Source organism: Sminthopsis crassicaudata, chromosome 2 (assembly GCF_048593235.1).
Source record: "Sminthopsis crassicaudata isolate SCR6 chromosome 2, ASM4859323v1, whole genome shotgun sequence".
Taxonomy (NCBI): domain Eukaryota; kingdom Metazoa; phylum Chordata; class Mammalia; order Dasyuromorphia; family Dasyuridae; genus Sminthopsis; species Sminthopsis crassicaudata.
Window position 1 is genome coordinate 525,934,951 of NC_133618.1, and position 13,945 is coordinate 525,948,895.

The following is a 13,945-nucleotide window of genomic DNA, read 5'->3' on the forward strand; positions in this document are numbered from 1 at the left end:
TCACTGTTCCATGGCTATCCTTTTATTCACTTCTTTTGAACTCTTTTTCATATTGTTCACAAATGTTCTAAAACATTTCTCTCCTCAGGTGGCTAATATTGCTTCTTTTATCCCTCAGCAAAATATTTTGACTCTTGTTTTATTGAAAAGTTGGAAACCATCCACTGTTAACTCCTTTAATTACATTTGCCATCGCTTATTAACTCACTCTTCTTTTTTGAAGATATGGTGGCATATCCCTTTGCTGAAGTGGCAATACTTTCTATCTGTCCCATTCTCTCTTTTCTCTTTCCTGTTTTTATTCCTTCAGTCTTTTCTTTGATCTTATAATGCTCCTTTTCTAGCTAAAACACATGTTCTCATTTTCCCTTTCATAAACCAATCTTAACTTGATCCTGATAGTTTTTCAAATTACACTCAATCTTTTCTCTCCTCTATATTAACCAAAATCTTAGAAAGAAATGTTTATACTTGCTTTCTTTATAACCTAACTTCCATGTTCAGCATTTTACTGAAATATTGTTAAATCCAGTGACCTCTCTTATTCCTTGATGTCTCTGGTACTTAGTTCTAGAAGTGTCTTTCTAGACACTTTAAATATGCTCTTATTCTTTAGTTTCTATGAAAATGCATTTTGTCTATTCTTACTCTATTTTGCCGATTCTTCATCTTCCAATCCCTTACATATAAGGATTTTACAAGGTTCTCCCTCTTTATGTCTGATTCTCCATCTCACTATCTATCTGCCTTTCTCTCTGTGTGTCTTTTTGACATAAGTCCATGGCTTCAATCACCTCTGTGAAGATGACTCCAGATATGAATTTCCATATGCAACCCATCACCAGCACAATAAGATTTTTCTTTCCGACTGCCTTCTGAATGTCTCCACTTGAATGTCTTACTGGCAGCTTCAAATTTAACATGTCCAAATACAAAGTTTCCATTTAATCCCTGACTCCACTTAGCTATAATACTTGCGTTAGATTGTTTGATAATCCAAAAAGTACAGTTATACTTGCTCTTATGTTTTAGAAAAAGTTCAATATAGTCCTCATGTGTACACCATAAAGAAAGATTCAACAAGTCATCTAGGGTCAGGATTAATGATAATTTTGGGAAATAATATGGGAAAAGTAGGAAAGGAGAAGTCTCTTCTTTAAGTGCTCGGGAAAGAATTGTTCCCAAGTTGACTGAGGGAGAACAAAAAATTGTGAGTTGACCATAATTATTAAACAGGAAAAATAATGTGTGAGTTGCTTAGTATGTCTTGATACATACAGCATTTATCTGTTGGAATATATAGTTTATTTAACAATTTATTTTACATTTATATTTAATAGTATGAAGACATGTTATTAGGGAGTACTTGAACATAAATTGGAAAATACCTAGATGAAGGAAGCTATAAGCTTGATGCTATATGTACCCTTTCTTTCTTAGCCTTGTCTTATGTGAAAAATAATTGTTTTGTTAACATGGAAATTTCCTTAAACCATAAGCATGAAATTGGAGCTGAAGTGAAAATTTAAGCAACTTGGTTCCCTGAACTTTTCTTTCAGTAAATCAAAATTGTTTAACTCTTGAAACTGAAATTGGAGAAGGAAAGGGAATCTTAAACTTTAACAACACCTTTTAATTATCTGGAAAATTACTTTACATTTTTTCATTTTCTTTACATTGTAAAAAAACCCAGATTATTTAGATTTATTTTAAATGAAAATTAATAGTATGTACATACACATGGTATATACATAGACATGAGTAAATGTGTTATAAAATTTTACATTTTAAAAATTATGAAAAGTTTTAGGAGTATAAAAACATACTTTTCCAATAACACTAGTTTGTGAATCAGAAACATTTGGATACAATGAATACCTAAGGAATTAAATCTAATATTCATAAAGAACTCTGTAATGGAGCAAAGTAAAGACCAATAAAGGATCAGGATGCAATTAGTCACCTATTTCCTTCTGATAATGATTTGTTTTCTTCCTAACTCATGTCTACATGAAAAGAGCTTTTGCTACTTAATACACTTAGAAAGCATCATAACTCAGCTATACTGATAGTCCACCAACAATATCCTCCTTATAATTCTTTCAAAGTTTTTATTGCATAAAGCATTCTCAAGAATATAATACATTATTGTGTTGGCAGAAAATGAAGGGCTCTGGAATCTAGTAATATTGCCAATGATTGCTATGTAATTTTGGCTGGGTCCTTATTTTTTAGTAAATGTAGGTGAAACTCCTAAACTTTAATGGATATTTAAAAAGACAGCAAAAAATCAGAATTCATGCACTCACCTAATTATCTCACTACTCCACCCAATTTTAGAATGAAAATGTTGGATTTACTATATTTTTCTCATAATGGGGAATAATTTAAGTCTAAATCTTGGACAGAAGTCAATGATAGATGATTCAAGAGATTGAATCTCCAATTGTGTGTCATGTATACATGAATATTTTAAGTAAAATTAGGATTTTTTTTCCAAATTACTTTAAATGGCATCACTGGTCATTTTTAAATGAAAATTCATAAAAAATTATCAATACCTTAGATTAATCTGAAGCAAAACTGCTTTTGACATAAAAGATTAAGTTCAGTATTTGTTATTCTTTGTCATTGCATGTATTCATTAAACATGTAAATCACATAAATCTGTAAATTACAGGTAGACCATGCTTAGAATGTATTAACTCTGATTTTGTTGAAAACATGTAGATGAATGATAACTAACAAATGGATAGCACAGGAATGCCTCATATATAAATGAATTGATTTTAGAAAAAATAATAAATTTGAAAGACCCCAATACTATTCTGAATCTCCAAATAATTTAGTGAAGAAAGCAGTATAACCGATGCTCCCTTGTGTTTATCTGTTGTCTAATGTCATATGCCTTCATCCCTCAAAATAATTATATAAGAAATTCCTCCCCAAAATAAGTATTTCAGTGTTTTTCCTTTGTGTGCCAAGCTCTATATGTAATCATCTTTTTATGGTCAGTATATCCAACTGTTCTTTTGGCTATTGGATCCTTTGTATATAGGTGAAAAGAATATCAGATTTTTGAGTCAGAGAAACTGGCTCTGATAATTACTGCCTGTGTGACCGAGGCAAATCATTTAACCTCTCTGAGTTTCAGTCTCCTCTTCTATAAATGAAAAGATTATGGTAGATGACCTCTAAACTCCCTTCTAAGTTTGACTTTTATCACATAAAGAGCTTTAACATCATACAAGGAATTTCTTCTTTGGGGAGGAGTATTTTTGTAAGATCAGGGTTTATATCTTCTCTTTCAGTTCCAATTGTGTATCTAAAAATGGAGACTTCTTACCCTCAAAGAACATGGAAAAGAATTCTTCATTTCAGAATAAAAATTATGGTTCTCTCCAGGTTTTGACATTGATTATCTTTGTGACCTCTGGCAAGTCAGGAACTCTGAGCAGTTTCTTCTTCTGAAAATGGGGAGAATAATACTTGTGCTATCCACCCTTTATATAAAAAAACATCATTTTTAAACTTTGATGGGGTATGCAAAAAAGAGATGTTGGGGGCTGGGAAAAGAATCCAGCCTTAGATAAATGCAGTTAGTACAGAGGCAGTTAGTAAACTGCCACATCAGGGCAATTTCAACAAGCATTTATTTTATGTGTTAGGTACCATGTTTATATCCATAGTGTACTTAGATTTCAGTAAATCATTTGACAGTTTTTGTGAACAAAAGGTGAAGACATGGGTAGGTGAAAGCATGTTTCAATTAATCCATAAATGGTTAAATAACTGGACCCAAAGATATAAGATTGGCATGACATCAACCTGTAGGAACATCCATAGTAGGTAACTATGGTAGCGTTTTATAGTCTATTCCATTGGGTTCAACATTATGTAATAGAAAGGAACAGTTAGTGGTTTTTAGATCCTTTGATGACACAGGATCAAAAAGATCTCAATGACATAAAGCTCATAAATTGAAATATTCGGAGATTACAATAATAGATAACTTTCACAGAGCAGTTTAAGGCTTACACTATACTATACACAACTATTATATGAGCTAGGCAGTACAAGCAATAAAACTTCTAGGCTATAGATTAGAAAATGGAAACTGAAAGAAGGTAAGCAACTTGCTAGGGCTTCCCCTGGTAGTGTTGATGTGAGTGCAAGCTCTTGATTGAATATCTAGTGCCATTTCTACTGTGCTCACTTGCCAAAGGAGTTAACTTTTCCCTTATCACATAGCTCTTATATGATTGAACCAGGGCTCTTATACATGTCTTGTAACTCCAGGTATTATATCATGCTGGCCTCTATAAGGCTATAAGTTTTGGGAGAGCAAGTATCTATTTTAAACCTTTTATCATCCTCAGGATTTAGCATGGGTATTTAACATATGTATCCTGGATGAATTTTCTAGGATTTTAACTATGAATACAGGGAGAGGATTACAGCTTGAAGAGATGATTAAGAGCTAGAGAGTATTCTTAAGAATAGAGGAAACTGTTATATTTGCAAAGGGCAAGGAAAAATGCCAAAAATAGAAATTAAATGTAAATGGGAAAGGGGGGTTATCATGATGGCATTTTACTGGGGGGAAACAAAGAGGGATAGGATCAAGGGTTGGCTTTGCAAAGGAAAAGGGGTATCTCGGCAACAGAGAATATAGAATGAATGAAAGACTACTGATGTCAAGGGCTTATAAAACACAGAGAAGAGTAGAAAATCAGATTATAATGAATTGCCTCTTTATACAGTAAAGTATGAAATTAACTCCTCAGTTTGGGAAAAGTTTGCAAAGAGAAGAGAATCCTAGTAACAACTTCTATGCAAAGTGGGATAAAATTGCTTTGCAACATTAAGGAGCTATGGACTAAATTGTCACTTACTCTAGCTTCTTTAAGAGTGCAAGAGATGGAAGTAACATAGGGTTTAGATTTGACAGGTGTGAATCACCATAGAATGGGCAAAAAGTGCATCAAAAATGAGGAAAGTGAAGAGGTGATTTGCCAAAGAATTGAAAAGAAAGGAAAGCAAATTTACAAAAGAGATGATGGCCTAGGAATATATGGAGGGAAAAGATGGTCATAAGGGAAATGAAGATATATAGATGAGAGAGAGAGAGAGAGGGAGAGAGGGAGAGAGGGAGAAGGAGAGAAAGGGAGGGAGGGAGAGAGAGAGAGGGAGAGAGAGGGAGGGAGGGAGGGAGGGGAAGAGAGAGAAAATGAACAGAGAACAGACAGAGACAAGGAGTTTCAGAGTTCTTGATCATGACAATGAAATGATTATGAGTGATAACATGATCAAAGTTCTAATTCTCCCTGTGTATAGTTGTGATGGAGTGGAGAATTAGATCATAGGAATTGAATAGGCTGAGGAACTGAGAGATTTGAATATTTGAGAGAATATCATCATATATGTTGAATTTCCCTAGTGTAATGGTAGAGGATATGGTAGAGAAGGTTTTATGAGCCAAGCCCTGAACTTCTTGAGAAAGGGGACATGCCAGTAGACAAAAGGTGATGAATTTTAATAGAGTGAACTGCAAAGGCAAAGAATGATGGGAGAATATAGAAATCATAAGGAATATTCTGATTCTATACAAACACCAGCATGCCAGGGATATAAGAGAGGATACAATCAAAAAGGAGGGTGATAAATCCTTATCAAAAAACCCTAAAACAAATTTGCATTAATTAAAATGTCCAGGGTAAGAAACATTTTTTATTATAGCTTTTTATTGACAGAACGTATGCATGGGTAATTTTTCAACATTGTCCCTTGCACTCACTTCTGTTCCAACTTTTCCCTTCTCTCCCTTCACCTCCTCCCCTAGATGGCAGGAAGTCTCATACATGTTAAATATGTTAAAGTATATCTTAGATACAATATATGTGTGCAGAACTGTACAGTTCTCTTGTTGCACAAGAAAAATCGGATTCAGAAGGCAAAAATAACCTGGGAAGAAAAACAAAAATGCAAGTAGTCCATATTCATTTCTCAGTGTTCAAGAGTAAGGAACTTTTATTCTTACTAAGTTCTCCTCTTGTCAGAATACATCAAAAGTATTATTTTTAGTTTTGGGTACCACATGTTAAGAAGGAGTTCAACAAACTATGAGTGCCCAGAAAATTGTAACCATAATGTCAAAGGGACATAAAACTATGTCATATAAGGAACAGTTGAGGGACTTAGGTATATGTGACCCAGAAAAAGGAAAGCAGAGGTGAAATATGATAATAAAGTTCTTGAAGGGCTATTATGTGTGTGTATGGGGGGATGGGTTAGACGGGTTTTGTTTGATTCCAGAGAGAAAAAATATAGTAGAAAGATTGGAAATTCGGAGACAGATATAAGCTTGTGGTAAGAGATTATTTCCTAACAATTAAAGCAACCCCAAAATGTAATAGCTACTTCAGGGAGTAGTGAGTTCATTGTTACTGCTGACATTCAAGTGGAAGCTAAATGACCACTTTTCAGGGATGCTATAGAAAGGATTCATGCACATAAGGAGACCTTTGAAGTTTCTTATAGCAATGTTTTTTTTTTCTGAGTTTAATGTTTTGATGGAAGTCAACAAACATGTTAGTAGGTAGTCAACAACAAAACGATAAATGGGGAAACTAATGGTAACAAGTTCTTATTATATGAAGAGAAAAACCAAGAGAGTATCAATCAGGAGTCCTCACCTAGTCAAAAGCTGGTGGCAAATTTCAAACTAATATTTTTCTAGAATGGGAATTAAAAAAAAAAGAACAGGGAAAGAGTAGAGTAATAGCTGCCCAGAAATATTTCTCACATATAAACTTAAAATCCAGGTCTTCTGTCTCCAAATTTAGTACTTTTTTATGTTTTAAAGGAAATTATCTTCCAAATATTTAGATAACTGCAATGCTTTATATTTTTAATAGTTCTTAAATGTTTCAAAGCACATTCTCATAATCATCAGATTTTTATAAATATCAGTGTAATGTGATGAGGAGGCTTTTCTGATGAATCCCTTTGGTAGAGCTATTTATAGTAGATAATCGAAGGGAAAGAATATCCAACCACAGGATTAAGCAGTGAAGCAGGATTAGAGTTAGATTGCCACACTGGTTTGAGGCAAGGCAAATGCCACAGACTGGAAGAAAGGTGGGGAACAGGAGATGAGAATCAGATTGCCCAAAGTCAGGAACACAGAAGAGCAAAGTCAAGTTAATAAGAAAAAATTCCTGGTGAAGGGGCAAAGAACAAAAGACACTAGGACGGGAAGGAAAATTCACCAAGAGAAAAACACTACCTACCCAAATGGCTCATGTGGTATTTTTTTTTTTCACCTGAAGTTTCCAGCTAATCCCTCTACCTCTTCCCTCATCAGTCTTGACAGCAACTTTATGTATGCTAAGCAATGTAAATAATAATTTGTTAAATTCATTAAACCAAATCCTAATTATAAAGCAGGAGTAAATTATAATTTGAAGGTTCATTAGCTCTTTTATTTTAATAGGATACTCACTAACAATGTTGGCAACATACAACATTAAATGAGTCTTCTATATTCAAAATCAGCTAATGTTTCTTTATAAAAAAGAATCCTTTTGCCTCATGTAGCAGCAATGTTGAATTCACTAAGCTGGTAGTTCTAAATATATAGGTGACTAAATGGAAGTTACTCTGGTAATTTAAGTCTTGTGTTTGTCTTAAACCTCATTGCCTGCTGACCCAAAAATATCAATTTGGTGCATAGTTTTAGGAAGACCAAGAGAATGAGTAAGATAAGATAAGTAAGATAAGAATGAGTAAGTTAGAATTCATATAGGATATATTATGTGGCTCCATGTCAATTGGTCTGCCAAACACTGGAGATAAAAGGTAAGACATAGTTCCTGCCTTTGAGTAGTTTATGTTCTATTATACTTGTGTACTTCTTTCTATTACCTGACTTTTTAAAGGGGAGGGTACTAAGTTGATTGGATTAATACTTTTTGGTTATACATTTTATGTATATTTTGGAGGGACAATTGAGCAGATGGAGGGCATAGAATTTGATATTCATATTTATTTACTTTATATATAACATATATGCAATATCTAATATACATTATAATTACCCATACTTTTATACATACATACATATTTATAAGACAGAACCTGGAGCTATGATTTTGTTGATATAAGAATCTGGTATAAGAATAAGAAAGTACTCATCAGCACTTTCTTTATAACTTAGTGTTACAAGGCTATCTAGAGCACTGAGGGGTTAAGGGACTTCAGGATCATAAAGCCATTTTGTATCAGGGTGGGACTTAAATCCAGAACCCTGGTCTTCAAAGTCAACTCTTCATTCACTCTAATAATAATAACTGGCATTGACATAGTCCCTATTATGGACCAGGTATTTTACTAAGTGTTTTATAAATAGTATTTCAGATGATCCTCACAGGCACCCTAAGAGGCAAGTGCTATTATTATCTCCATTTTACAAATGCAGAAACTGAGGCTGAAATGATTTGACTAAATCACACTGCTAGTTTTTGAGGCCAGAGTTGAATTAAAGTCTTTTTGATTCTGAGCTTAGTGCTCTATGTATTGTCTCTTTAATAGAATTATAAATATAGGACTGGGAGGATCTTAGTCCATCATCAAGTTTAACCTTGTGGTAATATGTAGAGACAAACTAAGGTACAGAGAGTAGACAAATAAACATATGGGTAGAAACAATATATGTGTATGTGTGTGTGCATGTATATGTATATTCATACATATAATATACATATGTGTATGGATATGGATATATGGACTAGATAGGTAACAAATATATATATATATATACATATATATAAAGGCTATAGATATATTTCATATCTTATGCATAGATATTCATACATAGTTATATGTATATATATATATCATAAAAATGTTCTTGTTTATATATAGTTGTTTTCGTGTTGTCTCCTCTATTAGAATACTCTATTAGAGTATTAGATGTACTCCTTGAGGCAGACTGTCTTTTGCCTTTTTTTCTTTATCATTTGGTATGGTACCTAGTACATAGTAGGTGTTCAAAGTGCTTATTGATTGGTTAACCACATGATCTTATCAAGGTTACTACCTCTAATTCCAGATCTAGGATTCTTTCCAATGCACCACCAATAAGACTCTTTATAGTTGCTTATTTTTGACAGCTTCTCTCTATCATGGCGTTTTTGCCATTGAGCCAAGCCTCCCAAAGTACTAGTAAAGTGAGTAAATGGAGATATAAGAACACTGGGCTTTTTGCCTCTCTGTCAATAGTCATTTTAGCTGTAATTAGCAGCAATGCCAAGTTCCAAAGCTAAAAAGTTCCATTATATTTTTTATTTGTTAATTTTATTTAACTGAAGGAAATTTATGGACAGAAGAAAGATTAGTAGTGGGAGATATTTATAATTATAATTATATGTATATGTATATCTATATATATATATCTTGAAAAGAACATTACTTTACTATTAGTTGATTCTACATCTTTTAACCAATTCCAACTCTACCTGTGTTGCACATCTCTCTGTCTTTTCCAAAAAGATATAATGAAAGATTTTGTTAAATGTCTCAATAAAGTCAGTTGGCCTTTCTTAAGACAAAAAAACAAAAACAAAAACAAAAATAAAAACAAAAAAACCCAACTTATGTCCTGTATATCTCAATCACCAGCAATAATGGGCTCAGTGTGCCAACATGATATATTCCCTGATCTTTAAGTTTCTTCATATTGTTGAAAAAGTAGTAAGTTTAAAGCTCTTATGGGATAGTTTTGGCCTGTCCGTGCTGGTTGTTAGTGAACTTTCTGAATCTTTTGTGAGCATTGAATGATAGAATCTAGAATTTTACCAGGGAACTATAATTGGAAAACATGGAAGATTCCATACTTTTTCCTATTTCTTAAGGTTGGGAAACCATTTGTCCTTCCAGATCTACAACATACCTCATTCTTTCTTTTTTATGGTGGAACCCTCATACACTTTTTCCCAATAATATTTTATTTTTCCAAATATATGCAAAGATAGTTTTCAGCATTCATTTTTGTAAGACTTTGTGTTCCAATTTTTTCTCCCTATCTCCTTCCTTTATCTCCCCCCCTCCCCAAGACAATAAGCAATCTGATATAAGTTAAACAGGCAATCCTTTTAAATATATTTCCATATTTGTCATGTTATGCAAGAAAGATCAAACCAAAAAGGAAAAAACCTGCATCTCTTTCAAATATTTTTTCAATGATTTTTGATCATTGATTATTTTTTCAGTGATCCCTACTTAGGACTATCATGGCCAGATCTTTCAGCACTCTAGGATGAAGCTTGTCTGGGCCTTAGGGACCTACTTTGTTCCAGGAGCTTTGCTAAATATTGAAAATATAATGACAAATGAATATCTGTGCCCCCAAGGAGCTTATATTCATTGAAAATAACTGAATCCTCTTTTTATCATCTCTTCACCTTTATAGGGTTTCAGCCATTTATTTATTTATTTTATTATCTTGTATCCAAAAATCATTTGCCTTGGCAGGAAAATGAAAGTAAAGTAGGTTTTTAAAAATCATTTTGAATTCTTTCCACCATCCATTATTATGTTTTTTTCCACCTTTTAAAAATCTACCTCTTACTAAAATAGAACTTTTTAACATCTTTAGTGTTGTCCTTAGCCATCAAACTAACTTCAGTTTCCTTGTCCTCAAGTTGCATGAAATGAAGGGGATCTGTGTCAGATGATATGTTCAACAGAAAGGTGATTGACTAAAACTTACAATTTTCTATCTAGCTATCTAGACAGCATCAGTGACTAGAAAGCTGAGTTTGAGGTTAGAAAGACCTGAATTCAAAATCAGCCTCAAATGCACAATAGCTGTGTGTTTTAGAGCAAGTCATTTAGATTTTCTGCCTCAGTTTCATTATTTGTAAAGTGGGGATAATAATATCACCTACTTCTCAGAGTTGTTATGAGGCTCAAATGAGATAATATTTGTAATGCATCTTGCAAATATTAAAGTGATTTACATGGGAGAGTTATTATTGTTATTAGTTAAGGGAATTAGCTTTCAGTTTATGTTTTCAGAAGTCTTACTTCCAATTAAACTAGATTGGCACATTTCTGAGGATGTTCAGTCTATAGTACCACAGCCATAGGTACAAAATTCAAATTTATATGATGCTTTACAGTTTTCAGAACACTTAAATATGCATTTTTCTTATGCATTCTTAATGTCCTCAAATCAAAATGTGTGCTAAAATATATTATTTAACAAAATGGGGAATTAATTTATCCAATCAAGCACATACCCCAATAATAACAGAGTTTGGGAGTTGTTTCTTCTATTTTCCAAAACGGGTTTTAGCAATAACAATCATGGGCCTAGTTTAACTTTAGTCAGATCTGAGGAGTGAAAGGAGCAATAAATTTGGGATTGTAGGAGCTAAGCTTGAGTCTGAGTTTCAGCCTTTATTTTTGTGATGTTGAGCAGGCTATGTAGTGTCTCTGGGCCTTAGTTCCCTCATTTGTAGAATGAGAGATTTGGATAAGATTTTTGCTTAAGATATTGTTTTGATCTAGATTTATATTTCAACTTTATGTTTTGTGATTGTAGGCTAGTCACAAAGTCTATGAACCTTAAGATCTGCATCCACAAAAGGAAGCTTTTGGCTTAATGATTTTTGATTTATGTTTCTGTACCAACATAATGAGATTATATAGTCCAAGGACTGACATATATAGTTAGTCCTAGATGGCCATGGTGCCTAAAATATCTTTGCATTTACAAGTCATTCAGGATTAAAGTGTGAAAATGAAGGTTTCAATTTTCATGTTAGACTATATTGGACATTTGAGATTCCATAACAGTTCTCACACTTAGTATGGATGGGTGCATTCACTTTCACATTCCATTTATAGATTGCTTTACACACACACACACACACACACACACACACACAATCTTATTTCAGCCCACCTTGTAGAGTTGAGTAAGTATTATTGTGATAATTATCTAAATTGCCTATTATTTAACATTGAGGAAACTGAGACTTGGAGACTTGCCCAAGGTCATACATTTAGTAAGCATCAGAGAAAGATTTGGCTCTAAGTGCATGATTATTTAAGTATTTTGTGATTTTTTTTTAATTTTTGCCTTTTTTAAACATTACATTAATTTAATTAATCTCCCTGAAGGCAGTTAGGTGATGCTGTGGATAGAATGCCAAACCTAGATTTAGGAGGGACTGAATTCAAATCCAGCCTCAGATAGTTACTAATTATGTGACACTAGGATATTCACTTAATTCTGTTTCACTTTCTTCATCTGTAAAATGAGCTTGAGAAGGAATTGACAAACCAGTTCAGTAACCTTGCCAAGGATTCTTCAAATGAGGTCACAAAGAATTGGACACAATTGAACAATAACAACCACCTTCTCTGTGATGACCTTTTTCTGTTGTTTGTATTTCTTTATATTCCCATGCTTTTCGATGGCACTCTTTCTATTACATAAAAAGCTTCTGTCAGCTAGTCAGGGATGCCTATCAGTTGTGTTTATTTCCTTAATTTTTCTTAATTTCCTCTGTTTATTTCCTTAATTTTGACCAATGGCTAAAGGGTCAAGTCAGGGGAGTTCTAATTCATAACTTTGCCTTTAAGTACATCAGTTAATAGGTCAAGGAAAAACGTGTAGATGGAGTGGAATTAAGTGTGAATGGAAGAGAACAGTGTTTTTTATCATGATTTCTGAGCATTTCCTCCCCATCCTTCAACCAATGCAACATATTGTTTTTCCATTTTGTTCTGATAATTCCTGTCTTCCAAACCTTGACCTCACTGGATGAGTGAACCTTATTTCTTCTTCTTAATCATTATTCCATACTATTTTGATTACTTGCCTCCTATCCTAAGCAAACTATTCTGAATATGCATCCTCTTCTTCTTGGATTCTATGTGTTCCTCTTCCAATCATCATTTTTTTTTCATGAAAATTTAAAATTCTTCCCAAATGAGGGAAAACTATTGAGGTCAGATTGAGCTCCAATAAACTATCTAAGTTTTGAGGTCTGCAGCTTTTCCTCAAAGCCTCTTGATTTAATACATAAGGAAAAAAAAGAAATCTAAAACCAATTTGATCATTTAAAAATAGGATTCTTAGTTAAAACTGGAAAGGGTCATTTGATCTAACTGCTTCATTTTACAATTGAGGAGAAAGGCTTAGAGAAGTTAATTTACTTGCCTGAGTTTGCACTTCTAATAAATATCTACTATGGCATTTGAACTCAGGTTTTTCTAGATTTCAACTTTAGTAACTTCTCTACAACATTATACTGCCTTTTAATGATATATTTAGTTAATGCAAACCTTTTATTATTCATTTTATTTAAGAAAAGAGATTACCAGAGCCTGGATTAAATGATTAAAAACAATAGAAGAAAAATCTTGCAATACTATATTACCTGTGTTCAATAGAATATAAGCCCCTTGAGACCAGGACCATAATATGAATTTGATATTCGTTGTATTGAATTTAGTGAAATAACAACTTACATGGATCATGCTTTATCTTTGCATTTTCTTTTATACATAGCAAAATACCTTTTTACGTCATGCAAGATGTTTAATAAGTATGTTGACCCAGAAGTAAAAATGTTGGATAGGGAAAGAAAATCTGAGACAGTGAAAATATTAATAAGTCCAGTTACAAAGAATACCAAAGATAAAATGACAAGATTATATTAGATTATATGTAGTCATTTGCACATCACTTGGATCCAATTATTTCTATTTATTAGTATTCTGTTTATTAGCAGTGACATTTGGCACAGTACTCAGTATTTTTTCAGTGCTTATCATGTGCCAGACATTATGTAAGGTAATGGGAATGTAAAGGCTAGAGATATCCTCAATGAGCTTATATTACTAGGAAGTAAACAATAGGAACATAAAT

At 33.0% G+C, this 13,945-nt stretch overlaps 1 protein-coding gene across 1 annotated transcript in view; it reads left to right on the forward strand.

Moving 5' to 3' along the window:
- Window positions 1-13,945, forward strand: part of UNC13C (unc-13 homolog C) — a 744,253-nt gene that overhangs the window by 20,558 nt on the left and 709,750 nt on the right. The gene's annotated exons all lie outside the window — the stretch shown is intronic.